Genomic DNA, 9,927 nt, shown 5'->3' with positions numbered 1-9,927 from the left:
TCTCTCCAACTGCAGACATTTAACATTACCTAAGCAGCTAGTAGAAGACATCGTCATTGTCATGAAGGTGCACAGAAGGTGTGGCAAGGCAGAAGACTGGTTGACAGTGTGCATGGCAGTGTGCCTGGCAGGAGGTGCCAATTCCCAACCACAAAGGTTGCCCTCAGATTCTTTTTCTAAGGGGAAAACAAGAGAAATCAAACCACTCATAGGGACACAATGTTGAAGAGGACAAGAAGCAAGCCTAAAGAGAATAGCAGAGTGTAGTATAACACTGCAAAGAATACAGTATTCTTTCTCTGCTCTTGCCCCCCAGTGATTTTGCTGCCATGCCCTCTGTACTTTATATTCTTTAGCTATTAAAGGAATTAAAAATTCAATAATGCACATTAAAAACTGCATCCTTGACCCAAAGGAATGGAAATAACTGCTGAGGCTCTCTAAACTTTCTCAGAGAAAGCACACAGAAACATTTGCAATCCAGTAACTCATCAAAAAGCAGCAAATTGTTTTCTATATATCTTTATTCCATGCATCTTCAAGGCTTGTATTAGTTTTATGCAGGTCAAATTAATTCCACACGTAATTCAACATAGCAAGTGAAGCTGCATCGTGGCTTCATGTGGTCATATAGATTATCTAGACTATTCTTCAAAAACAACAAACTACCCTCGTTTGAAAGTATTTGTAATAAAACAAATAAGCATTTAATCATGTTCCTTCCTGTGGCACATTAAAGCTGCGGCTGTTGGTCTTTAACTACTATGTCTTAAATCTGCGACAGGGTGTTGTAAGTGGCCTGTGGTTTGAGGGGGTGTATGGAGTAGATGTTCTGTGAATCCTTCAGGACTATCTTATCTTTTGCACGCAACTGGAAAGGACTGGGCTTAGTAATCTAGGTGGTCCCTTCTGTCTTATGATCTTATCCTTTGGTTTTTCAAACTCTTCACTGTATACTCCACAGTATATGTCTTTTATGCTTTTGGACTAGATTACTACTCTCAAACCACTGATGGGAAGATTTAACTGTTTATCACAGAAAAAAAATGTTTGAAGGGTCAAAGACTTGGACAGTATTCACTTCCAACAGTGCAATATTAATCAGAAAAAAATACATCTCACCATAGGTTAAAGAAACATGTTTCTCAGTTCTGTGACTTTAGCTGTATTTGTTTCTACTGAAACAAAGGTATTTTGCTATTTAAGGCAAGTAGTTACTACTGTATCTAGCATCTACTTGAAACTCTATGAGGCCATCCTGATTTATCTTTGTCAAATAGTAAGCCCTTTGGCTACAGCCTTATTTTCCCCCCAGGTGTAAAAAATGCAAAATTGTGATTTATAAAACAGAAGATGACAGAATCCCATTTGTACAGTACATTTAGATGCCAAAAGGTAATCTTATTACAAATAACACAATCTTCTCACAGCACTTGCTATATTATTTTCCGGGTGGTCTAAAAAGTTGATTCAGAGAATAATGCCACAACAGCAACTTGTAGTTCCTAAGGCCAAATAGCCAGATGTGTCAATAATCAGTGCAAACTGGAAACAGATGTAGGTCCTTGTTGAATAATAAATGTAACGAAAATACTTCCTTAGCTCTCTCATGCTTTCACACACACAAGAATTTATGTCTTCCATATTTTTTTAATTGAATTTATTCACTGCTTCATTTTTATGTCACCAGGATCTCTCAAAATCTTAGTCACTCCACAATGAACCAATAAAGAGTAGTGTATCTACAGCAATTGCTTAATATCTGGTCAAATTGGTTCTACCTGATCATTTTATCAGGGAAATTCCTTATCACTGAGATAAGATGAAAACTGTTAAAGGCAGATGTGAAGGCCAAGTCTGAGCAGTCTCCTGTACCTGCATAGTTTCTGCATGTGTATGAAAATAGACAGTCTGTAGAGTTGATAACACAGTTCACACCACTGACAAAATCCCTGTCATGACTAAATAGACTTAAGTATTGAGTCTTTCAGGAATACTTCATGCTATCAAGATCTTTGAGGGACCTTGTATAAAGCTACATGTCCAAACCTGATCTGTAACTTCAGTCCTTGCTTGCAAGTGATGACAGCTTGGTTATGTGAAAAGCTACTTTAAAACAGAATACCAGCTTTAAAACTAAAATGAAATACCTTGTAAGCTAAGTATCCGAGTACTATTTGCTTAGATTGTGATGTTCAGCACCAATTAAAAAACTCTCACCCAACTTCTTAAAATGGGAAGTCACATTTTTCTTACCTAAAGTAGTTTGAAGATTTTTGAACAATATTGCACTCCAGATTAAGACAACTGTTTTCACTATACAGAAAATATATCATTAATTTCATACTATAAAGCCTCTATACAAAGCTTATATTATGCCTTTAGAGACTAACTGGAACTATCACCTTGCAAAATTAAACACAAAACTGGGAGAAAAAAGTTATCTGCTTCGTTGCCCAGGTGCCAGCATGCACATTGATCTGTACCAAACTTTTACGAGTCAGAGCAGTCACGTCTGCATACAAAAAGGACAAAGAGTAGTGAGGAAGAGCTCAGAAGCATGAGTCACTGCTGCAAACTGAACAGGGGAAAAACTTCACATGCAAAACCCAGAAAGTTGTTAGAGCACTCATCATTTTTCCAAAAAAAATGAGTATGGGAGGATAACCAACGCTGCAGAAAAAAGGGTTGTAAAATGGTTATACTACTGTTTTCCAAGGTGCTTTCATCCTTTGGTTTCTGGCTGTGGTCTGCAAGCAGACAGATTCAGTGGCAGTGCCAGTTTCAGGAATTCCCACCCCACCCAGCTCCAGCTATTCACTCCTCCTTCTCCTCCTCCTCCTCCTTCCTCCCAGTGCTGTAGTGCCAGGTCCACTCTGCTTTACCAGCACAATTTTTTGGGCTCTGAACCCCATTTTATTGGAGCTTTTGCTTAACCCAGACCATTTCAGCAACTCAGTGCACGCTGGTAGCTCTGAGAGCAGTTGAGTCAGTGCCAGCGATGGAGCCTCTGCTCTGGCATGAAAGCTGGGCAGGAAGGCAGGGAGCAGGAGTCAAACTTTTTGTGGTGGCATTGACCCATAGCTACTGTAGGCTGAAACTGCAACTTCAGTAACAGTGTTTTGCCTTTCTGAGTTCATTGTTGATGAAATCCCAAGTGGGTCAAATGAACTGTGTGAAGGATATACTAATATTTATACATACACAAGTTTATTACCTTGCTGTAGGAATGTGACTTACAAGTCATAGCTGTACATCAGCTCCCACATGTCTCCTTGGACACTGATAACATGATAGAGAAGGGGGGCAGATTTAGGCAAATGGGAATAAAGCTGTGCTCTGATTCCTGTGTTAAATTTATAGTTGTTAAGTAACCATATCCATGGGCAATTAGGGATGTGTCCAAGTTAAAACATACCCCTTACCCTAGTTTCAAAATCTTTGAACTCAAAATCATGTGCAACAGAGGGCTAGATTTGATCTAACAACATTAATTGTCACACAGCCATAGGCAAAACAAAAATAAAGGTTAGTCATATTTACCAGATGACTGCAATTCAGAAAGCAGTGACATTAAAAAGAACACAGAGGTCCATGTCCAGAACCACCTGAACATGATTTCCAATACATGTTGTTGCAAAAGACATTACTCAGATACACAAGCAGATTTTTTTTTTAAGCAGGAGTTGGCCAGTGGCATTATTGATGTTTTTGACATTGATAATCCCTGTTTCCTGTATCCAGTTTTGCTGCCCTCACTGAAATGGATGCTGAAAACCTGGTGAGGAGTCATGCAACAGTGATCTGTGATTTAGAAAATACATCTTATAAAACCAGATGAAAGCCATGCCCGTGAGCTCACGGCACTGCTTAGTCTTCGCTGCACAGCCATCAGAGCTGCTCTAACACACAGTGATACTCAACCACCTGACATGGACTTCCATTAGGTCTCTAATTTAAAAAATGGAGCTCATTATGAGCTATTGTAGAAGCAGCTGATTTAGAAATGTAGGTCCTTTCAGAAGCAATCTGGGTGCGGGGTTGCTTAAGTCTTGTGGTGTGCAGCTCACAGCTCCTCTCCTGCTCTCCAAGATCCCAGCTCAGGAATGACCGGAGGTTCAGTTCTCTTCCAGCAGGGAAGAGATATCAGCTTCTCTCTCCCACAAGCTAGGTATATGTCATATTTGGGGGATGCTTTGTGAGAAACTTCCACATCTCACTAAGCATGTTAACTTGGCCAAAAGCCCCTGCTCTTGCATCACTCTGGAGTGTAGACATGCCACTCGTCAGGAAAACACTGTGGTGTTGGATCTGAATAAATCCTAAGTAAATCTTAAAAAGAAGTCATAGCAGTTTGTTGCCTTGTCTGTGAAACAGGTCCAATATCTCTGTTCCACAAGGTTGTTGATGAGAATAAACACCCCAAAAGCTGTGAGACACGAAGACAGGGCCATATAGGTACATTATAGAAGGAGGTAGGTAATAGCAGGGATGAGACAGAGAAATTAAGATAGGTGGATTCTGAAGCTCAAAAGAGACTATGGCAAGCTAGCATGACCCTGTTCATTATACAGGCCCAAAACTGCACTGGATTTTTTTTCTGACATATTACTAAAGTAGAGACCTCCTTTGGAAAGGCTACCCACCTTGCTTTAGACTTGGGGATCTGGAGAATTTGTCCTATGTGCATATAGTCTATTACTAAAAAGGGTTAATTAGCCTTGTGAAAAAAATTCATCTTAGTTTCTGCTTAAACTGTGTTGACTTAACTTAGAGCTATTAGTTCATGTAACAGCTTTGATAGATTACAGAACCATTGCAACACTGACTGGAGCAATGCCTAAATACCTTTGAAAAACAGGCTTAAGTTATGTGCCCAAGAAAGCCTGCTGGAAAGGGAACCTTGACTTCTCGAGTCCTGGACTGGCACTGAAATCATTCTTTTCTACCAGCCCTCTGAACACAGAACACTCACCTGCCTTTTGGTATGTATACATAAATATATAATATTCAAAATAACGTAGAATAATTTAAAATAGAGTATTTCTATGTACAAACAAGACCTAAAATTGCTGCTTATAAACCCTCAGTAACCTGAATGCTCTCTGAACACAGGATTTTCATTCACTGTTATCTTGTGATAAACGATGGAGAAGAGGAAGTCTTTTCCAAGAGGTGACTCATAGAGAAGACTTAGGAACTCACAGCATGCAATACAGCTGGCAGTGAATAAAAAAGCTCTTTTTATAACTTTTTTCTTTTAGATCTTCCTTTTTCCAATAGTCACAAAGTACATCACACTAGTCGGTTTTTTCCACAGCACCCTTTAGCACATTAAATTATTTCCAACAGGCTACGCTGATTAGCAAGTTCATGCTCTTAATGGTAGCAATCAAAAATCTAATTCCATAGGATAAATTAATTTGCACTGAATTCCATTTTATTGTAGTTACAATACTTATAGTATTTGAGATAGCTTAGATGTACATTGTGTTGTAGATGTATCACATAGGACTGGTATCAGTTAACATGGGACATTTCGATCTGAGTTGGCCATCCTCATCTCTCAATGTCAATTAAGAAAAGTAAAGCAATGTAAGTAAAAGGTTAATCTCACACTTTTGTAGGTATGTGAAATGGTTCAAAAGAATCACGTTCTTTAGAAGTTCCTGTTTGTGTCCATTGACTAAGAAGTGGTGACTACCTCAGATATTGCTGAAACCTGCATTGGCTAAGGAAAAAGGTGAAACAAAGTTTATAGGTAGAGGTTGTATCTTCCATTTGAACAAATATCAGCACTGGTAAAAGTAGCAAAACTGGACTTTTCAGTCTCTGATTTGAAAATGGCCTTGTAGATCTGAAGCTTTGCTTTCTTTTCCCAGCTATAACAACTGATCTAATAAAATTTCAGCTTCTACTTGTAAGTCTGGCCTTAGATTAGATGGAAACATCTACATCAAAGCCATCTCCGTTTGGTCAAATTAACTCACCTTGACCCTGATGAATGAGCTTGTCAAGATGAACATTTCTTCAGTATCCAGATGAGCAATAATTAATATTTTAGTTGCAAATTAGACCTCTGAATTAAACACAGCCCACTGGAAACACTCATTCTCAAAGCTCTTGTTTACACTTCTCTTACAGACCTGTACCTTGCTCACCTAGTTTAACTACTTAATAAATATCTTACTCCCATAAAAGTTAGATATTCAGCACTGACATAACACTTTATTGGTAGGAAGGCATTATCCAAACAAAAAAACAAGGAGAAAGAAAAAGGGGAAAAGGAGAGCAGTTCCAGGAAGGCAGATTGACTCATTGCTTCTGAAAGTGTTGTCTTCAGAGACAAATTATTCAATCCAGAGAGACACAGCATCACCCAACGTGTATTCTGGGCAAGCTATCAAAATGCAACCCTTTCCACCTGTAGGCAATTACTCCTAAATCAGCAGGTATAATAATAGCTATGGGCACAACTTTCATCTATATTTTTCACTCTTGGTACATAATGTTCTCAAATTTTCCCTTATTTGAACCTAGAACTTTTTAACATTTTTTTCCCCCCAAAAAAATATCTGGGCTTTCACTTTGTCTAAGATTATGAAAACATGGAAAATCTGAAACACTGTTCAGTCATTGCTTTGGCCCTGATTAATTAGTGGAGTTTGTATTGCAAGCTTTACATCCCTCACCTGTATTTCCCACTGTGCTTGCTGGCTACGTTAAGGAAAACCTTGCAGGGAGATGGGAGTTAGGATAGGTGACTGAAAGAAAGATAGAGAGAAGTAGGAAAGCATGGTCTTCCCTCTTCTATTTTTCATACCTTTCAGAATGAAAAGATAGGACTTTTTACTAAAGAGCTGAGTAAGGAAACATTCATCCCTCTGATATCACCTCACACTTCTACAAAACAGGGGTTATTAAGAGCCAGCTGAGATATTTCTGCAAAGCACTGCATAGTGTGACACAGACACATTCACTGCAGAGACTGACAGCAGGATCCTCAGCCAAGGGATGCAGAACCATTACATCTGTGCTGCTCAAGTGTAGCCTCTTTCAGAGAGAGCTTGGCACTTCTGATCTGATGTAGCATACAGCTGTCTCATGGTCCTCCCATATTCCTTGCATATTATTAGCATTTTTATATATATATATATGTGTGTGTGTGTGTATAAATACAAATAGAGTGAATACATATATATGTGTAAGAGTAGCCAATATAATCTGAGATCTGCTTGGTAATCCACTGCGTTTTCATTCTTATAGCATGAGATCAAAAATAGGTGGTGTACATCCTGAGGTGTGGTATGAGGGCACTGGGAGGAGTTTGAGACCACAGAGCCTTCGGGGATGTCGTTGGAGGACTGTGTAAGGCAGAGGGAGACAAACCTGATGTAGTCTCAGCCTTACTACACCATGCTGGGGTTTTGTTTCAGAGGAACTACTTGCCTACTCCAGAGCTAGATTTCAAATGCTGCTTCAGTCTCAATCTTCATCCGAGCCAAGGCAGATTATTGCAATGGATAATGTTATTTGGTCTGGCATTTTTGGATTGTGGAGAAATGGACTTGAATGGAACCATGAAATGCAATTTTTTCAAGACAGAAACTATGCTAAAGATTTCCAGAGAGTACATCTTTCGGATGTCGTGAGTCTCAAACACCGTACCAACTCTACTCTGTTCAGCTAAAGCAAAGATTGGAGTTGGCACCTATATAACTTTACAGTCTTGTCCTAGCTGAGAAAATTTCAGGCATCATTTTTCCTCATTTCAATATTTCTCAGCCCAGTCAGATGAATAATCTGTTATTTTTCATGTTTACTTGATAGCAGGTCTATTCCTGTACATATCGTCCCAAACACTCTCAACATTCACATAAAGTCTCCTGACTGCTTTTCAGGGTTCAAGCCACAGCAATCTTGTTCCCCATTCGTACCAGGTTTCTATGGTGTCAACGTTATATCTAGTCAGGAGGTTAAAGCACCATTCTTGCTTTTTTACATTCTAAAATAGGCAGCTAGGTTGAAACAATTTGCTGAATATAGCATAGATATCTTTGAAAAGACTTGATCCAGGGGCAGTTCCTGAATTCCCCTGTATTTCTCAGATTTTATATCACACAAAGAGAAACTTGTAATCCTGAGTTTAAACATTGTAAGATGACTTCTGCAATAAATGAATAGTTCCTTTCTTTTCTTTATATCACGTAGGTATCTGTTAAATAGTAGATTTTGAAAGTGCCCCAGGAAATGTCAAATGCCCATTCCTAAACATGACATGAAGTGCAGTTGTACGACATTAACCCACATTATGAAAATGTTGGCAAAATAACTCCTCCATGTTGTTACAACAAACAAAGCACTGGCTGGCTGATTTCATGTCCTGCAAATAATTATGCTGTCTTCATACCACTTTAATAGATTTGCAGTAGAGATACAAATTGAAGATCATACCAAATCCAAACCTTTGCATGATCATATTGCACAGTAAGTAATTGCACACTGGAATAGGTTAGAGAATTGCCAAATAATGAAACTGTACTTTGATTTCTCTTTTTGCAGACCATACTGCAGATCACTTTAATTCTGATAAGGCATGGGCCAAGAGTGTATGTGTAGAGAGTCAGTGAGATTCATGCAACAAACGCTAAGTTGATCATGTATCCAAACATTTCATATCCTCCAAAGTTTGAATTTCAAAGTCAGTTCAGTGCAAATATGTGTACCTTTAGGCCCATCCACAGTATGATCAGTGCACCTTAGTTTATATGATCATTTCTAACTCAAAGGTTTGGTTCTAGGAGTCTAAAACACCATGGAAATTACCTCCGGTTATTGCAATTCCTTCTCAGTTCCATTCGGTGGATTTCTTTTTCCCTTTTCTTTTTTTTTTTTTAGGTTTACAGATGACTATGATGTTCATGCAAATAAAGGCTTTTTGCAAAAAAAAAAACCCCAAACCAAACCCCCAAAAATTGTATTTTGGAATAGCTGGCATTCCTTTAGTAGTTTTTGATAGAACCTCTATCACTCAAGACAGTATCCCATTTCAGTTTTATGAGATATACCTTAAAACTGTTTATGTTTTGTTATATACCCTAAAACCTTAACACTTCCATAATGAATAGGCATTCTTCTATAACAACAGAGCATTCCTCAGTAACCATCCTCAGTAATCACTTTACCAATTGTTCTGTTGAGGTATTTCAGACAACATTTAGTCACAATAAGATGACTTACTGTATGCTGTAATGGAGTGAGAAGACTGGAAGGTCTGTCCATTAGAATTACCCGCAACAGCTGAACGTTAAGACTCATTACCAACCTGGAAGACAGAGCTGGCAGATTCAAGTTATCAGTGCCTCTCTCCTCTGGTGGCAGCAAATATGCTAGCTGGGGGGTGTGTGTGTGTGTGTGTGTGTGTGTGCAGGGCTGGGGAGAAGCAAATAGTTTGTTTTTATTTTTTCTTAATTTCTTTTTTTAAGCATAACAAGCAATGGGTGCTGTTGGGAAAGCTCTGTCTCATTTCAGTGGGCTTAACTCAGCACAGAGGAATTACAGCTGTTATTATCACAAGGGTTGAATTTGCTCCACAGTCATTCTGCTGCTAAAGGCCTGAACCAAAGAAGAGCTCCTCACAAACTAGTTTCTTCACCCACTGAAATTTTCTTCATATTTTAAAAAAACCTCACCCATTATGGATGAGGATGGGCACTTCAAATTTTATATAATTTTAAAGAAAACAAAAGAACAATTAGTTCAGACACTTTGGTATTTTCAGTTTGATAGTAAGGAAACATCTGCTTTAAAACCCTGTGATCAACATTATTTTCATCGTAGTCGATACTTCTAAATAAGAAATGAAGATAAACGAAAAAGCAGAGCTTTTTTTTTTTTTGTACATTTCAACAGTTCCAACCTTCTCTT

Source organism: Falco cherrug, chromosome 2 (assembly GCF_023634085.1).
Source record: "Falco cherrug isolate bFalChe1 chromosome 2, bFalChe1.pri, whole genome shotgun sequence".
NCBI lineage: Eukaryota > Metazoa > Chordata > Aves > Falconiformes > Falconidae > Falco > Falco cherrug.
The sequence above is the reverse complement of the archived record's forward strand: the minus strand, read 5'-3'. Positions refer to the sequence as shown.